General features: G+C 35.5%; 2 pseudogenes; both read left to right on the top strand.

The window, feature by feature from the left end:
- Positions 1 to 12388: 12388 nt before the first annotated feature.
- Positions 12389 to 13278, top strand: LOC148001122 (glyceraldehyde-3-phosphate dehydrogenase pseudogene; annotated as a pseudogene).
- A 26-nt stretch (positions 13279 to 13304) lies between these two features.
- LOC100363428 (PCNA-associated factor-like) lies at positions 13305 to 14275 on the top strand (annotated as a pseudogene).
- Positions 14276 to 18098: the final 3823 nt, after the last annotated feature.

Here is an 18098-nt window from a genome sequence, read left to right as displayed (position 1 = left end):
GTAGGGTCAGTAGTGTGGATCTCTGCGGAGGTCAGAAGACAGCACCAGGTAGCAGGGAGCTGGAGCTTCTGGTGATTGCAAGCCACCTGCTATGTGCATTGGGATTTGCACTAGAGTCCATTGGAAAACAGCCAAGCTGCCCTGATATTATTCTTTCAAAAAATGCTTTATAGTCAGAGGATTTCATAATAATTATATTATTTTCTCACTAGGGAGGGCATAGATAGATACATCTAAAATGGAATACAAAGATGAACAAGCAAATACTGGGGGAAAGAACTAAAATATTATATGAAAACCTAACATACTAGACCCTCTAAGCTGTACACACACATGAGCGGAACTTAAATGAATCAGCAGTAAGTGTGGAGGACAGAGCCCACCTGGCTATCTTTTCTCATCAAATAAAGCTTCCCGTATTGGGGTTGGGTACCATCCAATTTTGGTTTGGGACAGAGCGTCGGGCATCCCAGTCTGTACTTTCTCCACAGAGCATCATTTGATTACATGATAGACATCACTTCTGGATAGAAACCTCAAGTTCAGCTCAGATATGTTAAGCTTGGTCAAATCGTGTATGCAAGCATTTCATCTACAATGGAGACGAGTGTCTGGGAATATGCTTTTCAAGGTAGATTGCTTGGCTATTGCAAACAAACAAACAAACGAACAGCAACCAAACCTCTTGGACTTAATTCTGTTTCAGCATAAAGCAGGTATGGCACCAGGCTGTAATCTCAACTTTACATGGTAGAATGAGGGATATTAGAAGTTAACTAGTGTTGTTAGCTATAAATCATCACATTACACCCTCATTTGCTCATGTCAGACCCTCAATATTTATATGAGGAGGGTCTGTGAATTTAACACAATTTTATGATTAAAAATTAGCTGTGGCATTATGAACGTGGAGATAAAATAAAAACTCTCTGCATAACCAAATACTTGTTCATCACAAGAAGGCAACGTTTTGTTCCATAGGCAATTGTTATCTCAGCCTCAATTACCTTGGATAAATTGGTTTGAAAATTATATAGACAATTGGATTCCTTAAAAGAGGTATCATGAAATAAGAACGCTGTCCTTATTGGAAGAAATCAAGAGTTACAGAGAACAACTCCTAAACAAACTCATGAGTGAGAAGTTAATTATTAGAAAGAAATGAAGCTATTACTTCCTTTCTTTAGTTTTATCTCTTATCAAATATCATCAGATATAAAAGAAGCACAGTTCGTGATATCCATAAAAATCTCAGTGCCCATTGTTGAATGTTCCTTTGCCAACAATTACCTCAAAATCATACTTGAGTCTCTAAACTCTTACTGGATACATTTTTGCTTTTGCCCTAATAGATGCCTCTGTTTATATTTGCTAATATATCTAGTGGTAGATGAAAAATATAGTTCTTTCTTCCTATATAACCAGGTGAAATTTCTGACCCCCGTGAATGCTACCTCTCCCCTAAGAACCATGCACTGGATTCATTAACACAAGAAGCACCTTTGTAGGGGTTGGGGATTTAGCTCAGTGGTAGGCCCTGGGTTCGGTCCCCAGCTCCAGAAAAAAAAGAAAAAAAAAAAGAAGAAACAAAAAAACAAACAAACAAACAAAAAAGCACATTTGTAAGTATTCTGTCTCAGGTTCCAAAGCCCTGTAAGGTTCATGAAGTTTCCATAGTCATATGTACCTCTCTATTATTCCTGCCAGTCAACATTTCACTTTGATGGAAATTCTATGTATCTATTTCCTTAAAACTAGTACCCTTTGACTTGGTGAATGTTATTTTCCTCCATAAAATGTGATCTTGCTTTATGTGATCTGTTTAATCAATGTATGAGTGAATGCTTGAGATGTATATCCATTCTGAGATAGAATTACTTTTATCAGCAATCAATCTAAGATCGATTGATAATTGCAAATAAAGAAAAACCAAGTTAGTCTACCTAAGTAATAGTGACATTCTGTAGGAACAAAGCAAGGATAATAAAATTTATTTTGTTTTCATGTTCCTTAAATTTTATTTTATTTAACTTTCCATATAGATATAGCTAGATATAGATATAGATAGATATAGTCATTTTACATAGTGCTTGCTTACATATGGAGATTTTTGTACGATGTATAAAATATTTTGATGATATTAGGGAATAGTTCACAATCTAAATCAAAAAATTTAAATATTATTTTATTTATAGTTGCAATTTTATATGGATTTTTTAAAAATTAAGATGTATACGGAAGTTTTGTGGAATGTTTAATGAAAAATTTGAAAATGAATATGAGTTCTTCAAGTGGACACAAGTATGTAGTTTTCAGCCAAGAAGCAACAGGGAGGACTAAAGCTAGAACAAATTCTCAAGTCTATTGAAACGTAAGTACAGAGCATGTCCACATGCTTGGCTTGTCACTCTGTGGAAAGTATTTCCATTCTTTTTCTCTTCTAAGATTGCAAAAAATATCTTTCTCTTCTAAGGAAGAGTTACAGAGATGGGTTTCCAAAAGATGACTGATCATATCAGTTCTACTGTAGCAGTGGACATATAATTTACTGTAAATGCTAGGGGCATTTCACTTTGTCTCAGTCTCCATATTTTATAAATAATATACCTACTGGTATTAGACTATATTAATAATAAGACAAGCAAAATAAAAATGTTTAATTTATAAAATAAGTAAAACCATATATGCAGTCTGAAGGTCAATTATTGTGACTATTTACTTAAATTTCTTTAGAGTATTAGACTTTGACTTTTCCCAACTTCATCACGCACACACACACAAACACACATATATATACATATATATGTATATATATACATACATACATGTTTACACAGACACAAGGACACATATATACTTATACCCATGCAACATAGTTAAATAGTTCTCAATAATGGATTTAATATGTTCTAAAATTGCTGACATGCCAACATACAAGGTATCACTCTTTTCCATTACATTAATTTATTGTGATGTTTGTTTTATTTTTTCTGATAATAGTATTACTAAAGCTCTCATAAAATTGTTTTTAAATATTTTGTTATTTGTTCACATGTTATACAGAATTGGAATTTATTCAGGAATATGAAAAGTTGGTGTTAGTTACATTTTTGCTCTTGTTATAAACAAATGTGATGAATGATGTGCTAAGTTATCTCTTACCTCTGCTGTTCTGATATCCCGTCTCTGATTCATTGTGTCACTTTGTCTGCCCCTCAATTATATATCATTTGGGATTTAAAGGTCTCTATACCCGATATGTAGCAAAGGATGGCATTGTCCAACATCAATGGGAGGAGAGGCCCTTGGTCCTCTCAAGGCTTGATGCCCCAATGTAGGGCAATGTCAGGGCAGGGAAGAGGGAGGGAGTGGGTGGGTGGGGGAGCAACCTCAGATAAGCAGGAGGGGGGAGTGTGATAGTTTGTTTCAAGAGGGGAAACCAGGAAAATAGATAACATTTGAAATGTAAAAAAGAATCCAATAAAAAATTGGGTAGTGTTCCTTCTGTTTCTATTTTATGGAATTGTTGAAGAAGTATTGGAATTATATCTTCTTTAAAAGTCTAATAGAATTCTGCACTAAAATCATCTTGCCCTGGGCTTTTTTTTTTTTTTTTTTTGGTTGGTTGGTTGGTATAATTCTAATGACTGCTTCTATTTCCTTGGGAGTTATGGGGCTGTTTAGATGGTTTATCTGATACTGATTTAACTTTGGTACCTGGCCAGTTTTGTTGAATAGACTTTTGTGGTAGGATCTGATTATTCTTTTGAATTTCCTCTGTTTCTCCTGTTATGTCTCCCTTTTTCTTAGTGATTTTGTTAATTTGGATACTGTCTCTGTTCCCTCTGCTAATCTGGCTATGGGTTTATTTATTTTGTTGATATCCTCAAAAACCAGCTCCTAGAGTTTGTTTTTTTTAATGCATTATATTATTTATTTACATTTCAAGTGTTACATATTCCCCCTTCCCAGTTTTCCCTCTACAAGTTCCCTTATTTCATCCTCCCTACCCCCTGCCCTTAAGAGAGTGTTCTCCCACCTGCCTACCTCCCCTCCTAGTAATGCCAGATAATAATGGAATCCTCTGCTACATATCCAGCTGTGGGTACACTCTGTGTATTCTTTGGCTGGTGGGTTAGTCCCTGATAGCATTGGGGGCTCTGGTTGGTTGATATTGTTGTTCTTCCTATGGGTTGCAAACCCCTTCAGGTCCTTCAGTCCTTTCTCTAACTCCTCCATTGGGGATCCTGTTCTCAGTTCAATGGTTGGCTGCGAGCATCTTCCTCTGTACTTGTCAGGCTCTGGCAGAGCCTCTCAGGGACAGCTACATCAGGCTCCTGTCATCATGCACTCCTTGGCATCAGCAATATTGTCTGTGTTTGGTGGCTCTATGTATATGGGCTGGATTCCCAGGTAGGGCAGACTCTGAATTCCTTCAGTCTCTGCTCCAAACTTTGTCTCCATGTCTCCTCCTATGAATATGTTTGTTCCCCCTTCTAAGAAGGACTAAAGCACACATACTTTTGTCTTCCTTTTTCTTGAGCTTCATGTTTTCTTTGAAGCCACAGTAACACTAATATGGAAACTACAAAAAGACCCAACAAAGAAACAGAAGTACAGAAAATTTCCCTTATGAATATCAATGCAAAAATACTCAATAAAATTCTCACAAACCGAATTCAAGAACACATCAAAACAATCATTCACCATGATCAAGTGGGCTTCATCCTAGGAATGCAGGGGTGGTTCAATGTACCAAAATATATCAATGTAATCCACTATATAAACAAACTAAAAAAAAAAAGATTATCTTACTACATGCTGAAAAAGCCTTTGACAATATGCAACACCCATTCATTCTAAAAGTATTGGTTAGAGCAGGAGTTCAAGGTTCACATATAAATATAATAAAAAGTAATATATAGCAAACCAGCAGCCAACTTCAAACTAAATGGAGAGAAACTCAAAGCAATCCCATTAAAATCAGGGAAAGGCAAGGCTCCCCACTCTTTCCCTAACTATTCAATAGAGTACTCAAAGTTCTAGTCAGAGCAATTAGACAACAAAAGGAGATCAAACAGATACAAATTGGGAAAAAAGAAGTCAAGATAACACTCTTTAACGCTAATATTTATTGGAAACCTCTCCATGCCTACTTTGTTTCAGTTTGTGGTAGGAAAGAAAAAATATATAAGGAGATAAAAGACCTCAAAACACAATAAGCACAATTATTACCAGGAAGTTGAATAATATTCATAAAAATAGAAAAAAAGGTGAACACATTTAGAAAATATATTAATAAGAACTACATATACAACAAATTTGATTCACTAATACTACTTTATAAATTTTAATTCTTGAAATTTATTAATAATTAAAATGAGTTTTAAATCCCCAAAGCTCCCAATTACTCAATAGATAGGTTGAGGAGAATCAGTGGTAGAAACTGAAACCCTTTTGTTTATCCACCTCATCAGTTACTATATTCCTCACTTTGCACAGTGCCTACAGGGAGACAGATTCTATAATACACTATATATACACTATAATATATACATATATGTGTGTGTGTGTGTATGTGTATATATTTGATAACTCTTGGTGTATTATATCAATAAATACAATGCACGTTAATGACCTTGGCATAAGTGGAAGCTTCATTGAAGAATTACCTTGGTTTCATGTCCCTGTGTAGATGACACTACTGGAAGATTGAAAGAGACATATGGAGAATGAGACTCATGGCACAGAGCCCACATGCCTCAGCAGTTGCTAACCCACCTTCAAGATGAGAATTATACACATAAATTAAACCTGAATCATACATGTGGGATCACATTTAAAGGGGAGAAATTGCACAGCTGTACCTCATATAAAATAGTGAGCTACAGATTTAGGATATAAATAATTGACTTTCATTAAAACTCTAAATTTCAATGTGATTGTTTATAGCATAATAACAAGCTTGCATTTATAAAGTAAAATCTAGAATTAATAAAAAATGTATGAGTTGAAAATTTATTTTAGTACTTGAACTTGCGGCAAATACTCCACCAAATATCATAACCATTTGAAAATCAATTTTATAATTCCTTACACAGTTACAAGACCACTGTAAAAACTTACAAAGGTAGCTTTATTTTAACTATGAACATTTTTCATGTATAGTATAACCCTTGACCACGAAATAGAATGTTACATTCTTTTAAGAAGGAATTGAATGGTGTCACCACCCCAAAAATACACCAACAGAAATTAATCAAGTATTCTTCAGTTATATATTATTCTATCAGTATAAGTAGAAAATTCAGTGGTAGTTAGGTTTATAGTATTACTCATGAGGCTATCTCTACTTCTACTAGGAAGAGGAGGGTTAGGGAACTTTCACTTAGGTTTCCAGGTGTCATTTACTTGGGCCTACCAGCTGTACTCATGGGGCTGGGGCCATGATGGAAGAGGAAGCCTAAGAGAAAGTCAGACAGCAGCAAGTGCAGGTTTTGTGAGATGGTAACACATGACTCAGCAGGATGGCATGGGAGTCATGGGGAGGAGTTTTAGTGATGCAGCTGGCTTGTGTTTTGAAATTTTCACAGTTAACATAAAATGGCTTTTGATCTCGTCTATCCTGACCTCTTCCCCTCCAATCCTTCCCATAACCCACGACTTTTCCGTCCAAAAATTCTCTTCTTTATATGACTTTTGAGAATTTTAATGCATGGATGTTATTTTATGATTATGTAATATAAACCCCTCCCGTACATATATATATATATATATATATATATATATATATATATATATATATATATATATATATATCCTATGTCGTCTCGGACTGATTTCATTAATAACTTCCTCTAAATGGAACCCCTGATTTCATTCAGTGTTGATAAGGTAAGTGCGGTTAACAGGGTCAGGCACTAATTAGGAAATGCTGCCAAGGTCAATATCTCTGAAGAAAGCTGACTCTCCCATCTCTGTGGGCTATCACCTGCCAATGTTCTTTCATTACTTCAGTTTTAAGCCCCATGGTATAATTTCTTCAACATACATGGCTGAGAATTTTTTCTCCCACTGGCTTTGTTCTGTACTTGTGCTCACGATATAGTCGTTATCCCTAAACATTCTTGTACACTACTAACACTTGTACACTTGTACCTGTAGCATCTGGAAAACACTCTTTTCTATTACTGCTAAGTCACTGAGTCTCCTGCAAGCAATCATTTATCCATGACTTAAGATCAAAACCTCTTTGATTCACAAGGTAGATTTTGATTAAATGTTGTCATTGGTCTAATGATAATTTTTAAAAAATTCTTTTAAGTAAGCTTTACAGAATATCATTGCAGTTGTGTGGTTTTATCATAAAGCACATTTTTAAATTCAATATTATCAATATTTAGATGGCTATTCAGAATTTTTCAACCTTTGTAATACACATTAAATTTGATTTTATTTACTTACTTACATTTTTTGCCTGCTGCATTTGACTTTAATATATCTGTTTCCTATAAAAAAAATACCATTTGAGTATGTGAATGGTGAAAAATAACGTATTTTATGATTTCTGCCTTTCTAGCTTGTGACTTCTTTATCATCTTGACCATGTTAAGTGTGATTTTTTTTAATTTAATGTCATAAATCATGTTCGTAGTTCCCTATGTCCAATTAGTACTTCCCACATTCATGTGGGGTTTTGGGCATTCACTAGGGCATGGAAATTCAAATGCATCCTCACTAGGAGTGGGGCCTTTGAAGTCTTGAGAACAACTACATTAGAAATTTTATCAAGATTTATCTTATGTGTTGTCCTTTAACTACAGCTATTATGAGCTCATTTTTGTAACTGTTGAAGTATGTCCAGAGGAAAGCATATATACCGTGTGGTATGTGTGTGTGTATGAGTGTGTGTGTGTGCGTGTGTGTGCGTGTGTGAGTGTGTGTGTGAGTGTGTGTGAGTGTGTGTGTGTGTGTGTGTGAGTATGTGTGGTGTGTGTGTGCGTGTACCTGTTAGTGAGTATATTCACTTTTGTGAAATTTATTTACATATTTTAAGACGCACGTTTTTTTGTATTTTAACACTGATTTAAACTTGCTCTTATTGAGAAATTCTGCAGCACTGAGCTTTATTTCATATCCCTACTATATTTCAAAAACTGAAAAAGAGAATCTTTAGGAATTATTCAAATTTCCCAAAATTACCTGAATTTTTAAATCTGGATTTATGTTTTTCGACATTTTCCACTAATATAACTTTTAATTTTTTAAAGATATGAATATAATGTTTATTTCTTTTTATGTATATATATTCAACAAAATTAAGAGTCATATTGTATATGCAGAAGAAACACTTTTTCACTATTGATATATCAATTATTAGAACTGGTTGTTCTCATTCCTCTATACAAAATATGCTTTATTTAAATGAATTTCAAGAGAACTGACTTTACTGAACTAAATATTAAATACTTATTTAAAAAACAGTGAACATATTTATAACCCTCATTTAGAAATATAGCACATTTGGAAAAATGATCAAATAGAATATATTAGCAATCTTGACCCATTCTTCGTGCTAAATTTATTAATTATAAGTAGTGAAAACTATATTCAGTTCATTTTGTAGTCAGTCATTTCTTGCCATTTCAAGTTTTTTGCTTATAAATTATCTACAGAATGAAAAGAACACAGAATTTGACCCTTTAAAAGACTTTGGAAAGGTGAAGTCTGGAAAAGATCAGTTCTACTGTATTTCAGAACAACCTTTTTTCTCTTTAGGAGCTTTTGTTGCTGTTTTTATTATGGAAAAATAAAAATAATTATTCTTTAATTTTTTTTACTTTATCCCAATCCCTGTTTACCCTTCGACTGTTCCACATCCCACATACCTCCTTCCCCCATTCCCCTGTCTCCTCTCCAAGAGGCTGTTCCCCCACCCCACTCTAGACCTCCCCACTTCCTGGAACTCCAAGTCTCTCCAGGATTAGGCGCATCTTCTCTCACTGAGTCCCGACCAGGCAGTCTTCTGACGTATACGTATTGAGGGCCTCATATCAGTTGGTGTATGCTACCTGGTTGGTGACTCAGTATCTGAGAAATTCCAGGGATCCAGGTTAGTTGAGGCTGCTGGTGTTCCTTCAGGGTTGCCCTACTCCTCAGTTTCTTCCAGCTTTCCCTTAATTCCACCACAGGAATCACCAGCTTCTGTTCATTGGTTAGGTGTAAATGTCTGCACCTGACTGTTTCACCGGCTTGTTGAGCCTTTCGGAGGTCAGTTATGCTAGGCTCCTGTTAGTGAGCACACCATAGCATCAATAATAGTGTCAGCCCTTGGGGTCTCCCTCTGAGCTGGATTCCAATCTGGACCTGTCACTGTACCTCCCTTTCCTCAGGCTCTTCTCTATTTGTGTCCCTGAAGTTCTTTCAGACAGGAACAATGATGGCTCAGAGTTGACTGTGGGATGGCAAACCCATCCCTCTTTTTGATGCCCCATCTTTCTAGGGGAAGGGGACTCCACAGCTTCCCTCTCCACACTGTAAGGCATTTCATCTAAGATGAGTTCTCCTTATGAGTCCTGAGAGTTCCTCATCTCCCAGGTCTATGTGGTACATTCCTAGGGTCACCCCACTTTCTACCTTCCAAGGGTGCCTGTTTCCATTCTTTCCTGAAGCCACTAGGGGTTCAGTCCTGCCCACTCCAATACAAGATCATATTCCCCTCTTCTTCTCCCTGTCCCCTTCCCACCCAGGTCCCTCTCTCTTTAATTCTTCTTGTGATTCTTTCTTCTCCATCCAAGTGGGATTGAGGCGTCCTCACTTGGATCTCATTGAGTTCTGTTGATTGTATCCTGGGTATTCTGTACTTTTTGGCTAATATTTCTATTTACAGGGATCTATAAACTTATTTCCAGTGATTTAAAAACATGAGTTATAAACAATATATATTCAGGAGCTATAATTTTTTAATACTTGTAATTTACTCATGATTGATTATGGAATATGTGGTACTTAACATACATTGAAAGTAAAAATTGTACTGTGCTAATACTTAAAAGAATAAGAAGGGGGTTGGGGATTTGGCTCAGTGGTAGAGCGCTTGCCTAGCAACCGCAAGGCCCTGGATTCGGTCCCCAGCTCCGAAAAAAAGAAAAAAAAAGAATAAGAAGAATAATTTAGAAGAAACTCCATGCATTGAAAAATATTGACTATAATATATTAAAGTATTAATTTTGTTTGAAGTAATACCTTGAATAGGCAGGCCGATATTTCTTTGTACCCATACTTTGTTTATAAATCAAGAAATCTATTGTGTCCTGTCCTATCTGCAGCCCAAGTAACATATATTAATATAAGCATAGCTTTCATAATTCAAATTATTTCTAGAAACTATTTGACTTTCATTACTAGTTTAAAGAATACTGTCCACAAATGACTTCTGTGTCTTTTGGTGTATACATATAAAATAAATCAATGTATCACTATGTAAATAGTATATAAAGGTAATGCTTCCTATAGCCTATAGCTATAGAATGAGAATAATAAATTAATCCTATGGTAATTGGGAATTTGAGATTATTAGAAAATATCAGATCAACTCATTAATTGTTAAACAGTAATTGATAAAAAAATCAATCTATGATTTAAATCAGAAAACTACTACTCTTTTGTATACAATCTACTGATTTGTCTTATATCAATTCTGGAGATTTCTTCTATGACTTATATAGCTTGGTACAATATGTTGTATATTTAATAAGTAGGGAAAATTCTAAGCACACACTTATGATCTTAAAGAGTCCCCTTTTCATTCAAAACAAATATAGTGGTATTGAAAGATTATTCCAGTGAGAGAGTGATGCTAATCACTTGAAATACAGAAGTTAGAAATCTTATGTTTGGAGAACTACCTTCAAACATATTTTTATTCAAACAAAATGTGCATATGTGATACATGTCACCTCATGTTTGTCAAGAAAAGGAATTTAGAAGACTGTATTGTACAATATATTTTAGTTCTGCCTTATAACTGCTCTGGATAAAACTCATGCTAGAGCTGTTAAGAATTTTAATATGTATTATCCATTTTAGATAAAAGATGCTATATTTGGAAAGTAAAAATAATATTAGCAGTCACAATTCAAAGTAGGCCATGGGAGAAAAGAAAATTCTCATGTTAACTTTACTCTGACAGAAAAATTTATGACAGAAAATTTAAATTGAACAGTCATTTTATTTCCAAAGTAAGTCAATCAAAACATAATGGATTCCAAGTTGTTAAAATATTTTATATAATGCTGACTAACACCTGAAAACCAGCACATATTTTACTCTAAATAAGTCAAAGTAAATGATGTGTGATTTCCATTTTGCCTCAAAATACACTTTTTGGATTTCTACTGAAATAGATGACTGCTCAGCTTCTTTCGTTTTGTGCATTGCATACTTTCTAAGCTATCTCTTCAGGTGTGGATCTTACATTGCTTGCCTCCTCTTCTGCATAGAGCATGGGACCATGGAGCAGGGATTTTGAAGAAGGCATTCCACTTCAGACTAAATGCTCCAAAGTTTATCAATCCTTGCAGTGGGGAGAATGTGGGAGAACTTGGAGAGGGAAAATTCTACTCAGAGTACACGGTACTACAATTTGTGTTTTGAAAACACAGATCACACAAATGCTAGTGATAGGAAAATTATAACCGTGCCAAAGGCTTGAGATACAACAAACTATAAGTAAAGGCTTCTTTATGATTTGTTTTGACAGAGACATAGAGCTGTGAAATCCATACATAGCAGAAAGGTACCCCATGTCAAATCACAGAGAAGTAGCAGTTACTACCTATTGCTATGATAAAATACCGTGACCAAGGAAACTTATAAAAGAAAAGTGTAATTTGTCTTATAGTTCCAGAACACTACAAATCTATCAGGACTAGGAAGCATAACAGAGTGCAGACATGGTGATGAGATCACTAAAGTAAGAACACTCATTCTCAATTATAATCTGGAAAAGTAAACTTTACATATATATACATATATATATATGTATATATATGTGTGTATATATTTATATGTATATATGTATATATATGTGTATATTTATATATGTGTGTGTATACTTATATATATATATGATATGTGGGTAGTAGTTTATATGTTATGTGTGCAAATAGTTTTGTATAGATGATGTGTGTAGTTATATATATTTATAACTATATAGGTTTGCATATATATATAAATATGATATATATTGCATTTAGGTTTGAGGGAATGGATCTGCGTTCTCAGTCAAAATCATATATTAGGAGGGAAGAAATGAACTCTCTGCTCCTCCCTGTTCCAGAGACAGCCACATCTTCTCGTGCAGTACCAGCTTAGTCCCATAGACAAGATGGTGAAAGTCTGTGTGAACAGATTTGGCGGTATTGGGTGCCTGGTTAACAGGGCTGCCTTCTTCTCTGCATCTGGCAAAGTGGACATTGTTGCATTCAATGACCCCTCAACTACAAGGCCTACATGTTCCAGGATGACTCTACCCATGGCAAGTTCAACGGCACAGTCAAGGCTGAGAATGGCAATCTTGTCATCAACAGGAAGCCCATCACCATCTTCCAGGAGCCAGATCCCGCTAACATCAAATGGGGTGACGCTGGTGCTGAGTATGACCTGGAGTGTACTGGTGTCTTCACCACCATGGAGATGACTGGGGCTCACTTGAAGGGTGGGACCAAAAAGGATCATCATCTCTGCCCCTTTGGCCGATGCCCCCATATTTGTGATGGGTGTGATTGTCCCTCGAGATTGTCAGCAATGCATCCTATACCACCAACTAATTAGCACCCCCCCCCGGCCAAGGTCATCCATGACAACTGTGGCATCGCGGAAGGGCTCATGAGCACAGTCCATGCCATCATTGCCACTCAAAAGACTGAGGATGGCCCTTCTGGAAAGCTGTGGCATGATGGCCGAGGGGCAGCCCAGAACATCATCCCTGCATCCACTGGTGCTACCAAGGCTGTGGGCAAGGTCATCCCAGAGCTGAACGGTAAGTTCACTGTCATAGCTTTCTGTGTTCCTACCCACAATGTAACCACTGTGGATCTGACATGCTGCCTGGAGAAACCTGCCAAGTATGATGACATCAAGATGGTGGTGAAGCAGGCATCTGAGGGCCCACTAAAGGGCATCCTGGGCTACACTGAAGACCCGGTTGTCTCCTGCAACTTCAACAGTAACTCCCCCTCTTCCACCTATGATGATTGTGCTTTTCAAGTGTTGTGATTACACACCTTCATATGCATCGGTGCATGTGGTTTATCCATTTTAATATTTTTGAAAAGAAGCATTACAGAGGTTACTTAATAATTCTCCATTCTTTTACGTATTTCATTGTCACAGCCTCAAGTAATATGCATACAGGGATATATTTTCATTGACAATTAAGGATTCTATGAATACCAAAAAAGCTACGTGGTTGGAAAATTGTTGAAAAAGTAACTTTTGATGGGAATATTTTAAATAGTTCTAAATTAGACCCCTTCATTTTCACAGACAAAGAAGAAATATTTAAGTCAAAGCAAGCAAAGTAGAGGTGATAAAGAAAGCTTTGAGAAAAGCAAATTTTTCTAATTACTATCCGTCTTAATTCCAGGTTAATGAATTAATTATTTGAATACAAAATTTAACTCATTAGTTCATCAACCAAGGAGTAAAGTACATCTTTCTATGTAGTAATGTTAATGTGGTTATTCCAGGCTGCATGTTTTAATAATTTTAATTATATTAAGAATATCAGTGGTACTCTCTAAGTCCAAATAGCTATATCTGCACAACACTTGCATTTTATCTATCCTGTAGTAGATACATTACTTGGGGTTCTTGTCCAGTTGAGACATCTATAGCTGTGGAGTCGGTGAAAGTTGTCTCTTCTTGCGTGAACATGGTGCAGACATCCCAGGAGACTACAGAAAAGTGGTGGCTTCTCAAGCCCCTAGGAAGGTGCTTGGCTTCTCCACCTTTGTCACCAATTCTTCAGGTTCGTCTAGAAAAGTTGAAAATAAGAATGCTGGAGGGAACTCAGTCTTTGCTCGCCCAACTCCCAAGTGGCAAAAATGCATCAGGGAATTCTTCAGGCTGTCCCCTAAAGATTCTGTAAAAGAGAAGCAGATTCTTGAAGAAGCAGGAAGCAGTGGCTTAGGAAAATCAAGGAGAAAACCATGTCCTTGGCAACCTGATCACAGAGATGATGAAAATGAATAGAACTTACTCATCCGAATAATGTCTTCAGTTTACTTACATATTCTAGGATGTAAATTTGGGTAAATGAGTTTCTCCAATTGGCTTGTTAACAGGCATTTACTTGAAAAAAAAATGAGGCTAAAGTTTAGCCATTGAAAAGAAACCAACTATAAAAGCAGCCAATTTTTATAATTTGTAAATTTGAATTGCATGCTTGAATTTTTGTCATATGTCCCTTTTTTTACCTGTTATGCTTCTTCCTAAAACCAACATTACATGATGCTCTAATTACTAATCTACTGTCTCTGCTTAGATTTTTGTACTGATGCCATTTTATGGGCATTGATTACGGAAATAGTGCTATATTTTTATGTGCGTGTGCTTGTGTGTTTGTGCCATAGTGCATTTTGACTGAGTCTTTTTTACATTAAAAAATTCAATATTAAAAATAAATAAATACGTACATACATACATGCATACATTACTTACAAAACACATGGAAATAAGTGCATTTTTCAATTGTTTTGTGACTTTTGACAACTGATTTTCAGAATTTATTGATATCATTTCTTTTCTACTGGGAGCCCCTCAGGAAATTCATGCATGGCTCTAACTTTTAGCCTGCTAGTAGAAGTCATATGAAGAAAAAGGGACACTTTGAAAGTGATTAAAGCATTTATTACTAAGTGGCAAAAAGTTTCCTATGAATGCAATCTAAGGAAAAGGGGGAAAGAAGAAAGATCCTAAGTGGGACTAGGAAAAAAATTCTTATTGTTGTCTCTTTGTCCTTCGTACTTACACATCTTTCAGAATTCATAATCATATGTTAAAAAGTTCATCACAAGTTCACATGTAAAATTAAATCATAATCGAAATAGTAGTTTAGAGCAGAGAATGTTTACCTGCATCTCCATTAGGAGTAATTATCTGGTTAAACATTTGTCACCTGTCACAGCTCCACAGGTTCATTGAAAATTAAAAACCGTAACTAAGTTGTTAGTGAAGTTTTGTATAGATAAACTCAGTCAATATTTTATCTTCTGTCCTAGCACCTATAATAAAACATTATTTCCCTTTTTATGACATTTGGTTAATTGTTTTACAACCTTTTAGTAGGTGCTCTGAGTATTAGAAAATCTGGTTACAATCTAGATGCAATTAACTGGTGACACATTGTAGATTGACAGAATTCTCGTTGCAGTTTTGACTATCAGAAAATGACCTAATAGAAATCCCACTATAAAGGAGCTTAATAAACACCAATATAATTTTAAGAATTCTTGTAGTATCATCATTGAGAATTAAGAAGTCGTCCATTTGTCTATATAACATCACTTCAGGACAGTACATCTTTCTAGACTTGGAGAGATTTGCTCAAAGAGGGTGGATTGATACCTGGTGATTGTTATATATGCTTAATAATAAGAAAAACATATTAATAGCAGTAATCTTTTCTAAAATGAATTTTCCCTGGTGTTCCCTATAAGATCAAATCTGTCATGGATTAAAATGTGAAGCTAACCATCTCAGGTAGTTATTAGCTTGTCCTATGATGGCTCCTGACAGTTTACAATGCTTCAACTACAAGAAATGGATATTAGACATTATAAAATGAATTTTAAAAGAGCACATACTATTTCTTCCTCTCGCTACACTGCAAAATATATGATGGCTCTTTTCCCACAATACTGTAAGATTTTTTTTTATGCACTATGATATGTTCTATTGTTAAAGTCATGCAGTCATGATGTTAACCTTACTCAAATTTATCACGTCAACACTAATTTTAGTATATCTTTTTCCATTTCACCATCTATTCAATTTTAGTTTTGTATCTAGTAATGAAAAGTTGAATAGAATCATTTTAACTTATTTAAATTTGTTATGTATCAAATGAAAATTTTGTTATGGATTTGTTATATATTGTAATATTCCCCATTAGCACCACTCTTCAAAACAAAATAAAACAAAATACAAAACATGGTGATGTAAAGATTATCAGAGGTTTCTGGGGGTAGATTTGGTGCAGGCAGAAACAATGAAGGAAGTCTTTTCAGGTTGAGGGAATGTCTACAGGTGTGTGCCTCTGCAGCATCCTTGAGTTATTGAATTAACGAGAATATGACATCAATTACCATTAAAAAATAACAAACCAGTTTCAGACTTATAGGGGTAGGAATTCATGAACAAAGAGAATAACTAAAGAACAAACTTGAAACTTAAAAGCCCTAAATAGCATGGTCCTCTGTGTTACCTATGAAAGAAGACACATTATGACAGTGATTGGGTTAGGCTTCTCTCTTACATCCCATCAACAACGTTGAAATTTTTCCTTATACCCAATGCTTAGGTAAAGAGAGATTTTTCTTTTCTTCCAAGGAAAAGTTGCTTATAGCATGATAACTGGGTTTCTCTTCATATATACAAGGGAGACTTCTAACTACCCAGTTCTTTATAAATGGCATGATTCTTGTACAGGAACAGCTCAGCACTAGGTTTTCACTGGGTACAGGTGTTTCATTAGGTCATTCTAGGAGGAGAATAGTAAGGGACAAGCAATAGAGCATTGCTGAAAACAATTGGAACATGAGTTGGTTCTGAAACCTTCCATTTCTATTTCCATTAGTACAAATGCACATAGATATGAAAGGTTTCAACTAAAACATATCTAATCCAGGATTGTAAAATGAATGTGACTCATTGTAATACTTTACACAATAATAAAACATAAAATAAAAAATTACCAATTTTAGGATGAAATTATGTTTCCTAGACTTTTAACTAGTGAAAGCAGAAAAATAGAAAAGAACTTTTTTCTTCTTTTCTTTTCTTTCTTTCAATTTTATTTTTTTTCGATTTTACAATACTGGGTTCCTCTGTGAATCCTTGTTCTGTAACTCCTGTAGACCAGAATGCTATCCTTAAATTCACAGATCTGCCTGCCTCTGGTGGTGTTAAAAGCCTGTACCGCTACAACCCAGATGGTAAAAGAAGTTTTATAGCAAATTAACCAGAGCTTTCCAAGTATGTGTAAACAGTACTCTGTTGAATTCTTTTCTTTAAATTCAAATGTCTAACTTTTTCAGTTAATTTTGGCTAAAAGTAATTTTGTTAGATGTTAGAATGGTTACTCTAGCTTGCTTCTTGGATCTGATTGCTCAGAAATATTTTTTCAACCCTCTACTCTAGTATAATGACCATTATTGCCAAGTTGTGTTTCTTGTATTCAACTGAATGATGGATGCTATTATGACATCCATTATGCTAATTTGTATCTTTTTATTGGGGAATTGAATCCAGACATGACTCTATTACCTGCCTTTGATACGTTTTCTCTTATCTGGACTGCTTGATTGGGCCTCAGTGGGAGATGATGTGCCTAATCCTGATGGGACTAGATGTCCCAGGGTAGAGAGATAATCAAGGGTCCCTTCTTTGAGGAGAAGAGGAGGTTATAATGGGTTAGGGATTCATAAGGGCAGGACTGGGAGGAGAAAAGGGAGGGTGCTGTGATAGGAATATAAAGCAAATAAAAGAAATACATTTTTGAAGAAAATAAATATGTAGCTCATTGTCAACTTAATAAGGGTTCTACTGCTGTGAACAGATACCATGACCAAGGCAACTTTCATAAGGACAACATTTAGTTGGAGATGGTTACAAGTTCAGAGATTAAGTCCATTATTGTCAAGGCAGGAGCATGGCAGCATCAAAGCAGGAATGGTGAAATAGGATTTGAGAATTCTGTATCTTCATCTGAAGGCCCCTAGGAGAAGAGTGGCATCCTCAGGCAGTTAGGAGGAAGCTTTCAAAGCCCAAACCCACAGAGACAAACTTGCTCCAACAAGGCCACACCAACTCCA

The sequence above is a fragment of the Rattus norvegicus genome, chromosome 15 (genome assembly GCF_021556685.1).
Source record: "Rattus norvegicus strain SHRSP/BbbUtx chromosome 15, alternate assembly SHRSP_T2T, whole genome shotgun sequence".
Taxonomy (NCBI): Eukaryota; Metazoa; Chordata; class Mammalia; order Rodentia; family Muridae; genus Rattus; species Rattus norvegicus.
This window is presented reverse-complemented; position numbering and strand designations above follow the sequence as displayed.